General features: G+C 42.5%; 1 long non-coding RNA gene across 1 annotated transcript in view; it reads right to left on the bottom strand.

The window, feature by feature from the left end:
• Nucleotides 1–973: 973 nt before the first annotated feature.
• Nucleotides 974–11,904, bottom strand: part of LOC142829408 (uncharacterized) — a 65,160-nt gene continuing 54,229 nt past the window's right edge. Inside the window, exon 4 of the long non-coding RNA XR_012903805.1 lies at nucleotides 974–1,123. This is a non-coding gene — a long non-coding RNA (uncharacterized LOC142829408). The remainder of the gene's footprint in view (nucleotides 1,124–11,904) is intronic.

The following is an 11,904-nucleotide window of genomic DNA, read 5'->3' as shown; positions in this document are numbered from 1 at the left end:
TTCATGATTGACAGTTTTTGCTATCTCTAATACAGCATCTTCCTTTAAGGCCCAGGTGTCTTAGCTTAAGCCCAGTTGGGCAGTTTTTGATGAGTCACAGGAGATAAGGGCCACACTGCCTCTCAAAGAAGCAAGTCACTGTGTGACACCTTCCAATCAATAAAAGCGACGAGGAGTCCTGTGGCACCTTATAGACTAACTGAAGAGTAGGAGCATAAGCTTTCGTGGGCAAAGACCCACTTCGTCAGATGCATGTAGTGGAAATTTCCAGAGCCATTTGCAGGGAAGTATAGCACTGTGTTAGCAAATGCTTGGTTATAATATAATGAACCAAGAGCCAATCTCACACTAAAAACAAACATTTTCTGAAATGCTGAAGCAAAGAAAGCACTGATTGTTCCACGCTAATTTCTACGTAGTTGGTCAGATGATTTCCTTCCTAGATTTGGTAAAACAATCATTTTTAGTTCATTCTACATATTAAGTTCTGTATCTAAAAACACCACATCATCTAACTAAGGAATCAGATTTAGTCCCAATTATTTTTAATTACAAGTGGAGGACTAGCCACTGGGCACAAGCTAATTAGGGGCATCTGGAAAAATGGGCACCCACATGCCCCAACCCAGTCTGCCTACTTGCCCAATGCTCCTATAGGCCAATAGGGGTTTGTTCCAATTCAATTCACCAACCTGGAGAGCAGAGGTAAGTCTCTCTGCCTAAAGATAATTTCCCCATTAGGAGCACAAAAAACAGAGTATGGAAGCTGCAGGTGGAAGGGGCCCCTACATGCTCTGCCTCAGGACCACATAAAAGGTTAATTCTTCTCTAATTATATCAATCACTGTAAGTTAGAGTTTCTTGCAGGAAATGCTTATCTGAATAGCAAATCAAATTTACTATGATGTGATATTCTGTATTCCAAAAAATCATTTATGCCACTCATGTAAATCTATTATTTATTACAGGCACATCTGCATTCTTTACATTCACACTGTAGGTCAGAACTTTTCAATTTGCAAAGGATCATGGCTTGGTAGGACCATCTGTCAGCAGGAATAAGTGCTTTGGACTGCAACACAACCTTATTATTGAGACTGTGAAGGTAGATTCCAAATTCTAGCTAAAATGAAATAAGAAAAGATCACATTAAGATATGGGAGAATATCGTGGTTCACAGATGCATTTTCGGTAATTTTGAAATAACAATAACTGTAAAATACAAATACTGTAACATCTACTACCAAAAGCAAATTCTGGTGTTTCTTTATGATATACCATATTTTTCTGACTTTTCATATCACATGCAGTATTTTCCAGAATGTATATCAGTTTTTGAGAAATGTTGTATACTTAAAATGAGTCAAAGAGATAAAGGCAAATTAGTGCTATAGAAAACAAAACTAACAAGTGAACATGAGGAACTTGCTCTAAATAGATAAAGATAAATCACGTTAGAAAATGTGTACATTGCTAAGACAACATGTTGAACATTTCCTGGATTCTAGAGGATCTTGGCAACTCAGAACAAATCTCCTGCATGCCAAATTAGTTGTATTGACATCTTTGGGTTTTTAAAAGATGTTTTAAGCCTTCAATTTAAAAAAAATATGGTTCCTTTATTAGTGAGAGTATAACAGAGATACACTAATGCATCCTGTTTCTACACTGAATTTTGTGTTATTAGATACATAACTTATAGATTAGAGAGAGAGAATGAACAATCCACATATTCCCCCTCCCCCAAAGGTATAACAAATACCAGTAGTTGTTTTCACATCACTACGCCACCAGAACAAGCTAGAAGAACTGAGATGGCTGAAATTCCAGGGCTTCTTGAAATTATTTGCTTCAGTGATGTTCCTATTGATTAGGCCACTGGAAGACCCACCCCACCACCACTTTATCCTCCCTACCTTCAACTGGTGCCCGCTCCAGCCCTGGGAAAGCTGGTGGTGGCTGTCTGGCTGTTCCTGGGGTGGACAACTTGCTCTGAGGCTATACCCCAACCCAGCTCCAGCACACAGCCAAGGCATGCTGAATGGTGGCTACCCTGCTGTTCCCAGGCCATGAAAAGTCTAGTGACAGCTGTCCAGCTGTGGGCAGGGACTCAAGCTCACACTCCCAGACTTTAGAGGCTGATGGCATATCCATTAGGCCACTGCAGGACCCTGCCTCCAACTACTGTCTTCACCTGCCACCCCTCACACCCCATAACTATGCTGAGTCCATCATACATCTGACCCACTGGCCTAAACCCCTCATACACTCCAACCCAGACTCTTGCACCCCCCACATCCCCAGACCCCTGCCATAAGAATGACAGAAGACAGCCAGAATGTGTGCATGATGCTGGATTTGACCAGTTATGATGTAAACTTCAAAGAACTGTGTGAAAAAATGCAGCATCAGAAGACCCATTAAATAAAGTCTGAGAGTCCAATGTTTCATGTATCTATTATTAATCACCTTGTCAATTATCAATAATATTAACTGTCTATTTTCAGTCAAGCAAATGACAGTTCTTATACGGCTCTTTGTTGATCACTTATTCTGAATTTTGGTGTAGTTCGGCTCTTTGGTTTGAAAAGGGTGTCAACCCCCATTCCAAATCCTGACATGAAGATCTTTGGAGTTAGGGTATGTCTACACAGCAAAGTTATTTCAAAATAACAGTTGTTATTTCAAAATAACTTTACTAGCATCTACACAGCCAAACCACTATTTCAAAATTAATTCGAAATAGCGGAGCACTTATTTCGAATTTGGAAAACCTCATTCCATGAGGAATAACACCAAATTTGAAATAGCTATTCCAAAATAAGTGCTGCGTAGACACTTATTTTGAAATAGGGGGCCTCCAGCCTTCCCAGGGTGCACTGGTGGACACTCCAGCCTCAACCAAAAACACTCCGCTCTCTCTCCTCCCTCCCCAGAGCCCTTAAAGGGGTTGACTCTGGCCATAGTGCCTGTGCCAGCTCCAAGCCTGCCGTCCCAGAGCCAGCAGTCACTGTCCCTGACCCAGTGGCCCCAAAACATGAGCCAGCAAGCCACTGGCAGCCAGCCCTCCATCGCTCCCCAAGAGCAGTCAGCCAGCTCCCAGGAGCCTGCCAGGGCCTGGAAAAGGTGGGCACCTTCCTGGTCCAGAGTGAAGATCATGCACCTTATTCAGGTTTGGGGGGGAATCCCCCAATGTCTATGATCTCTGAACTAGACAGAGGAACATGACCATCTATGGCAGGATAGCTGCCAGCCTGGCCACCAAAAGCCACATGCGAACCCAGGAGCAGGTTTGCATGACAATCAAGTTGGTCCGGTGACACCCCCAACCCTGAGCCCTGAGCTTCTTCTCCCCCTTTTTCTCCTTGCTTCCCCCTTCCACCTCCCAGGTTTCCCCCTTCCCTTTCCCACCCTCTCTTCTCCCCTCTCCCGCCTCCTTTCCCCAGTCTCACCAGAGTTTCATTCCTCACCCCCCCAGTTTTGTTAAATAAAAAGAGTTTGTGTTCATGAAAATACATGTATTTTATTTGACATCAAGAAAGGGGGTTAGAGAGGGGTAAGAGGAAGGACGAGAGGGAGGAATGAGGCACAAGCCCCCAGTGGGGCAGACCAGGGAGGCTCTTAGTGCTCCTCAGGGTGGAAGCTCTCCCGCAGGGCCTCCTGGATACTGACAGCCCCCTGATGGACCTCCCAGATGTCAGCCTGCAGAAAGTGCAGCCAGGCTCACAGCAACACGTCAAAGAGAAGCACCAGAGCGCCCAGGGGTGGCTCTGGTTCCATGTTGCAGAGTGCTGTGATGTCCCAAGTGATGGCAACCAGAACACGCAGTGACAAAATGCTTTTCTGTCCCTCATTGAGGTAGGCAAGCAAGCAAGCAAGCAAGCAAGCAAGCAGGGAAACCTGAGAACTGGCTGTCCGGGGGGGGGGAGGAGGGGGCTTTAAGCACAGACTTCAGTTAGCCTAAAGCAGCAGCCCCACACAGTAAGTCCTGACCTGGTGCCCTGCCATAACTGGTTCCGGCAAGCCTTAAATGCGATTCAGAGTCCACTCAGAGTGGACGCGCTATTTCAAAGTAGCAAAATGCTATTTCAAAATGCATTTTGTGTGTAGATGTGTTATTTTGAAATAATCTATTTCAAATTAACTATTTCGAAATAAGCTATTTCGAAATAACGCTGTAGTGTGGACATACCCTTAGGGAGCAAAGAAATTAAAATGTAACTATACTAGAATGCATACAGATGAGGATTGCCTCTGATACAGGGACTTTAGAACTCTCCTCACAGATATCCTCATCCTATAAAGTCTTTCACAAGACTTTTTAAATCCTCAATCCTTCTTCTACTTTTTCAAGTGTGTTTCGCTGTGACCATTCCTACAAACATAGGCACTGGTGCTTTGGGACTGGACCATGCATGGAAAAATATGAGTGGCAACCAGCTGCCCGCACCTGTACCCCAACACCTCCCACTCACCAGTGTCCATGCCAATTAACTTCACCCTACCTCCCATCGGTTCCTACTCAGCACCTCGCACCCACCACAATCAGCTATTTTGCAGCATTCAGGAGGCGCTGGGAGGAGTGGGGAGCAGTGAGGATGGGGCACAGTCAGGAAAGAGAGGCAGGAGTATGCTATTCATATATGGAATGTTCACAAAATGATGTGAAATATCACATTTTGCCCTTATTTGCTTAAATTATATTCACTAATCCTACATGTGAGTACCTGGGATTTAGGCTATGTCTACACTACCAAGTTTTGAAACCAAAAACTGTCTTCTGGTGACAAAATTGCAATAGCATATGCACTGCAATATGACCCTTCTTGCAAAAAACACTGACTTTCACATCCATTAAACTTCCACATCCACAAGGTACTTTTTTCTTTCCCTTTCCCTCTACTGTTGACAATCATGCAGTGTAGATGCCAAAAGGAAGTTTCCCACAATGCCTCAAGCAACTGCTCTGATCAGAATTTTGAATTCTACTGCACTGAAGCCAGGGACACTGCAATCAGCTCCTCTACCTTGCAGTCCCTAGGGAACTGTAAATTCCATTTCCTTCTGGCTTGCTCAGTATGGAGAGGCATCTTCCCAACTGACCGTGGCTGGCTATTACTCCAAATGCTCTCCACCTTGGACAACTGCAGAGCTTTTGGATCTGGTCAGTGTGTGGGAAGAGGTATCCCAGCTGTGAGTGAGGTAATAGGAATTAGAACACTTATGGGAAAATTTTGCAAAGCTTGTATAAAAAGGGACAGGAGCAGGATATGCTGTAGTGCAGATTGAAGCTAAAAGAGTGAAGCAGTCAAACCAAACTATCCAGTGCTACACCCAAGACCTGCTAATTTTATAAGAAGCTGGATGCTCTTCTAAGAGGGGACCTCAACTCCACCACCAAATGTCCTGTGGATACTTCAGAGAGCATGGAGTCAGCAGAACTAGGACCTAACCTGGAGGATGAAATCACAGATGAAGAGGTAGAGTGTGTAGGGCCACTAGCGGGGTGCCTTGTGGGGCAGGCAGCTGGAAACTGTTCTCCACTCCTGAAGCGAATAGCCAGTCTCAGCATCTGTTCCTGGGGAGCAGGAAGCAGGAGATGAGACACAAGATAAGTCACACTGGCTTGGGGAGTGCAGAAGTGGGTGTAGGGCTCAGAAGGTGGGACAGTGGCTGTACTTCTTTGAGCAGGATGTTGATATACACTGAAATGTCAATGGAATCCTGCAGAGAGATACTCTAGAAACTTTGCCTGTGGTACTTGTTATTTTTTCTCACGGGTTTCTTGTTAGTGCAGCTGTGTTTCTTCCCCCATGGTAAGACATTCTCCCATACCATTCTGCAATCAATGGTGCAGGGACAAAAGCCACACATAGGGTTAGGGTTAGGGTTAGGGTTAGGGTTAGGGCAAAAGCCACTAGTATTCATGAGCCTTGGTTTCCTTCCTTACCCTCAGCAGTGAGATGTCTGCTACTGTGATACTTGCCTGTGAAGAAGTGTGGCAAAATTAGAAAGACTCCCTGACTAGCTCCTCCACAAGTCATGACTGTATTTTCTTTTACTCCATTCATACCTTTCACCCTCCTTTGATTCCCCTTTCCCCCACTCAGCATGTTTACAGTGCCTGCTATGACCACTGGAATATTCTCCTCTATAAGTCCAGTCTGTCATAGAGACTCCTGCATCTCCCCTTCAATTTGCCAAAGGCACACTCCACTGCTATGCAACACGGCTCAGCCTGTTGTTGAAAACATTCCTTACTGCTGTCTAGGTGCCCTGTGTAAGGTTTAATGAGCCATGTCTCTAAGAGGTAAATCTGGGTTTTCCAGGATTATTATGGTCATTTCCACATCCCCCACGGTAATCTTGTGGTTTGGAAAGAAAGTCCTCACCTGTGGGTTTCTGTACAGGCCAAGGTTCCTGAAGATGTTTGCATCATGTAGATTTCTAGACACCCCCCCCCAATGTCTGTGAAATGACCACAGTGATGGAGAAGTGCCTGCAGCACCATGGAGAAGTACCCCTCTTCCTACTGATATACTCTGTGGCAATGTGGTCTGTCACTGAAATAGGAATATATGTGCCATCTATTCCCCCTCCCACCATGGTTAGGAAAGCCCATCTCTGAAAAGCCATCCAGTATATCATGCACATTACCCAGAGTCATAGTCCTCTGTAGCAGAATGTAATTTGTTGTCCTGCACATTTGCAGTAGTTTGGCCCCAACAGTAGAATTCCCCACTGCAAATTGACTTATAGTGGACCAGTAGCCATCAGGAGTTGCCAGTTTCCAAACAGCAATTGCCACACAATTGTCTACTGGGAGGGCAGCTCTCATTCTGGTGTCCTTATACCGCAGTTCTGGAGACAGCTCAGCAGTCAAGAAGGTTGCTTTATGCATCATAAAGTTCTGTAGACACTGCTCTTCATCCAATACATCCATGACAATGTGATCGCACTACCCAGTGCTGGTTTCCGTTAATCTAAAAGTGATGGACAACCCCGGACTGCTGATCTGTGAATGCCAAATGGAATGAAAGGTTATTGCTGTCCATCTCATGCAGAATGTTGGCCACCTGTAAGTCTTCTTCCTCTGCCAGTAGCTTCAAGTTACTCTACTGCAATGCGTAACGTCCTTACAACATGGAACAGACCATAGGAGACAAGTGTGGGATCCATGCTTCTCACTGTAGATGCTGGAGTGCACAGCAAAGAATGGTATTTGAAAAAATGATGCGAAAAGAATCTGGAAACCCCTGAGCTATGACTACACTGGAGCCTTCTTCTGGAAAAGCTTATGCAAATGAAGCACGGCATGGAATATCGCCACCCTTCATTAATTAATTAGCAGTCTCTTTGGCACAAGAGGCTTTTGCGCAAAAAGGAGCTGTATAGATGGCTCCTTTTTGCGCAAAGAACAGCTCTTTCTTTTAGGGTTGGTTTTTTTTTTGCACAAAAGGGAGCCATCTACACAGCTCCTTTTTGCACAAAAGCCCTTTGCACAAAAGCGGCTGCGAATTAATTATGCAAATGAAGCACAACGATATTCCACGTCACGCTGCATTTGCATAAGCTTTTCCAGAAGAAGGCTACAGTGTCTTATGGGATGTTTTGTATGGTCTTAAGATGTTCCATGTTCTTTTCTATGTTCCCATAGTGGCTAGCAACACATGATGTTATCAGGCCCTGTGGGATACATACCCACAGTGCATTGCTCATGCTGTTGACAAGGGAGCTAAAAAAGTGAAAACAATCTGTCGACAGAAGGAGCAACTGTAAATACTCTTTGGCAGCTTCTGCATGTCGACATAAGTTTCAGCTATGAAACGTAGAATAGTCACACCCTTAGTTCTGCTTGTTTTCTAGTATATATAACTCACATACCTTCAGTGAGGTTTGCAGGAAAGGAAAAAACAAACTATTATAGCAATAGGCAACACAAAATGCAAAAATGAATATAGAAACCTATTGATCAAATAGGATAATAGTATTGATGTTATGATGAGCTATCTAAATTAGACCCCAATGCTCTATGTCAGAGCAATTAAAGCAATTCATAAAGAAATCTCAGTTTCCGCTCAGTTTCCTCTTTATCTCAAGCTGTTTCTCTAATGCATGCATGAAATGCATTATAAAGACTATTATCTGCAGTGGTAAAATTGAAAAAAAACTGTGCTGAGACAGCTGCATAACATTTCATGTTAACCTCCTGGGTTTCTCTGTCCTAAGGAAAAAATATGCCTTCAATCTCTATGGCCTAATCCATCTTGACTATACACTAACAGATGCCCTAAAGGTATGCTGATAACACAAAGCGGCTATGGATGGGCAAATTGGAATCTGAATACTGCTGCTCCAGCTGGAACCAGGCAAACCCATGGGGAGTCTGAAGTAGCTAGATGATCTGAAAGATAGTGTTCTGATGGATGCCCTTGATAAAGTACTAAATTTTAAATAATGTTTCAAAAGTCTATTAATATTATGTCTGATTTGGCTTTAAGGGAATTCTTTTACCATCCAATCCAGTGAGAAAGGCTTCTTATCAAGTTTCAAGGGGTCAGCTATTAAAAATTAGGAGACTAAAGTTAATATCCTAAGTCATTAAGTTTTAGTGTAACTGTGCTTTCCTCCCTCCTATTTCCCACCCAATATGGCCCATCAAGGATATCCACTTAAAGGTTCCTTGTTCCCCTCTGTCACCTCTTTTAAGCAAAGAACTGTGTCTTACTCCCTTCTCAATGGAGGTTTTAAGGATGACCAGTTCCCTGCCTAATCTGTGATATCCCCAGGGAGCCAAATTGCCTAATAGGCCACTGTTAGCACTTCATTTTCTCTCTTGAGGCTATGTTCAATATAGCACCTGCTGTTTTCAATCACAGCACAGTTCCTTCTTAGCAAGCACACTGATTGTTAAAACAAAAGCATTATGCCAAAACCATGTTAGAACAACAAAACGCATGCTAAGTAGCTTACCAGAGGTCACACCAAGCTCAAGCTATGGGGTTTGGTAGGTGTCAGTCCTTCAATTCCCACAACAGGGTTTTTTTCACTGATACAAGTTCTCATCATCTAGGACCAGAACACAACCTGGGCAAGTCAGCCATTTCTTTATACAGTTTGGGATTTTTGATACAGTACTATGAACAACCTGGTCTCACATCTAATACATATTTCCCCAGAGAGGTTAAATATAATTCCAGCCAACAAAAATACCTAAATTTAATTTGATTCAATAAGGTCTCCAAAGGACATGGTAGAACATTGCTGTTACATTTATTTAGATTCCCAAATAAATATCCTAATTTCTAAATGTACTGAGCACAGAGCAATTCCTACTGTAGCCAAAAGGTGCTGGAGACTGATCACTTTTGAAAAATCAAGCCATTTATTCGAGTACATGAATATGAATCTACGAGCCTACTTTTAGGGTCTCATTTTTGAAAATCTTGACCAATGGGGTTTGTTTGTTCCTTTGGTTTGGATTTTGTGTTTTGATACATTTGCAGTATTTACTTAGCCATGGTATGTTAATCTTCTGTTAGAAGCAGTGCCATTAATGATGGGCTATCCAAATTTTGGTAGCTACCTTAAAATTTGATTATGATGACTATACAGAATACAGAAACATGAGTGACTAAATTACTCAGTAAATGCTACAGTGCCTTTTACTCAAATTCAAATGCAGCTCAGACTGGGAATGATCAAAAATCATTACCCTCTAAAGGCAGTCCTATGGCCTATATTAAAAGCTTATGATCCCCAGGGAGCAATGCCCAGATATGCACATAAAACAAAAAATCCACCTCTAAAGTTGCCACTAATTGGCAACAGTTGCTGGCCATGGTAGCAAGAGGAACAATAAGTGAGTAGGCATGGAGACCAAATCTGATGTTGTCCTTCCAGATTCACGCTTTGGTGGGCAGTTTGAAGATGCATACATCGCTTCTGCTGGCTGTGATGTTCCTGTTCTGAGGACAGCTAACCGTTTTCAACAACTATGCCTGTCAATCTGGGAGCTTTCACAAGCAAGAAAAAAAAAAAGACAATTTAAAAGGAAAGACAACTAAAAAAAATCCCCAAAGACTATTAGCTTTTCAAATGCCTTTCATTATATATACTGGCTAGGTCATCAATCATTTGAATGATAGCCATGAAATGTGGGATATTGCTAATGAAATGCTAATAGTTTGCTACTCTGCCCTGCGGATATCTGTGCATTGGGACTAATATAATATTGATCCTGGGAGGCAGTAATGCAACTGGTCATAAAGAATTTCTCTGAAAATCATTTCTGGGAAGTTCACCAATTATAAGCAACTCCTGTGCAATTATAATAATGACTCAAGCCCCTCTTACACTAGCAACATTATTTAAAGATTTCCCACTCATGCTCACACTAGTGGCAGGTCTAATTTAGGTAGTAGAGACAGTACAGCCACCCTGTTTCCAGCAGCACTCACAACATTACTAACATTATAGCAAGGACATAAGGATTAACAGAAATAGTTTCTCATAGACTTATTCCCATCCCCAGAAAACAGTCTATCTAAGGGTGTGTCAACATAGCAGAGTTATTTCAGAATAAGGGCCATTATTCCAAAATAACAAAGCGAGCATCTACACAGCAATTAAGTTATTTTGAAATAAATTCAAAATAACAGATGGCTTATTCCGACTTCTGTAAACCTCATTTCATGGGGAATAATGCCTATTCCAAAATATCTATTTTGAAATAGCTGTAGTGTGGATGCTTCACTGCTGCTATTTCGAAATAGCTCCTCCCCAGGGCCATTCAGAGTAATTACTTTCTAGGGCTTCCTGGGGCTCTAAATCGAGGTAGTGCATCCATATTAGGGGAGCCTGCCTTGGACTAATTTTGAGACATCTCTGTAGTGTAGACGTGCTATTTTGAAATAAGCTATTTTAGAGTATTTCTTCCAGAATAGCTTATTCCGAAATAAGTATGCAGTGTAGACGTACCCTCTGGTACTTAATAGTCTCAGTTCCTATAGTATCTGAACGACTAATAATCTAATGCAATTGGGTAGGGAACTGTAACAAAAGAGTTTAGGAAGTGCTACAATCCTCATTTCAAAGATGGAGAATTGAGGAACAGGGACTTACGCATGGGCTCAGGCTCATAAAGTCTACAGCAGACCAGAGAGCTCCCAAATCCTAGCCTAGCACCCTAAGCTTCGTGTCTTCCTGTCTTGTCTTCTTTTCCCTCTCCTCCAGTCCCTCCTGTACAATGGAGTCAACATAAACAGTTACTTGTAGCTCTGGAAAGGAAAGGAAAGGAAAGGAAAGGAAAGGAAAGGAAAGGAAAGGAAAGGAAAGGAAAGTGGATTTGATTCAAACATTTCCAGAGATCTGTTTTACAACCTGTAGTTGGGACTGTTGTAATTGTTTAGAAACTGCCATTATGGATACATACACAACATTTACAGGTGACCTTGGAAGTTCTCCCAAAAGTCCAGCATCACTTTAGGCAGCTACCCTTCAGAAGATGCAGTTTTACCACACCTCAGCTCACAGTCTCTCAAGGTTATTTGGGTGAGATACAGTTGATTTGCTTAATACAATCTTGTTGTTATTCAAATTAACCCCTTTTTTCTGTGTGTAAGTGCCTGCAAACAATTTTTTCTCCAGTGTTGGTTGTTAGTGAATTGGAAGCTGCACAAGGCAGATTCATTTACCATCTGTATCAGTAGGTATTTGTTACCCATTACAGTTCTGCATATTGATTCTTCTGCTTCAGCCACCAAGTCTGTGCAATATGAAACTAATATATGTATATGAATCATCTGTATTGCTGAACTTCTTTCTCTGTATCTCTGTCATGATTTCTGAGCAGTCAACAACATAAAAGGGCCAGTTTTAGACATCATACGAAATACTTATACT

This window comes from Pelodiscus sinensis, chromosome 5, assembly GCF_049634645.1.
Source record: "Pelodiscus sinensis isolate JC-2024 chromosome 5, ASM4963464v1, whole genome shotgun sequence".
NCBI lineage: Eukaryota > Metazoa > Chordata > Testudines > Trionychidae > Pelodiscus > Pelodiscus sinensis.
Note: the sequence above shows the minus strand (reverse complement) of the source record. Positions and strands in the feature narration are given on the sequence as shown.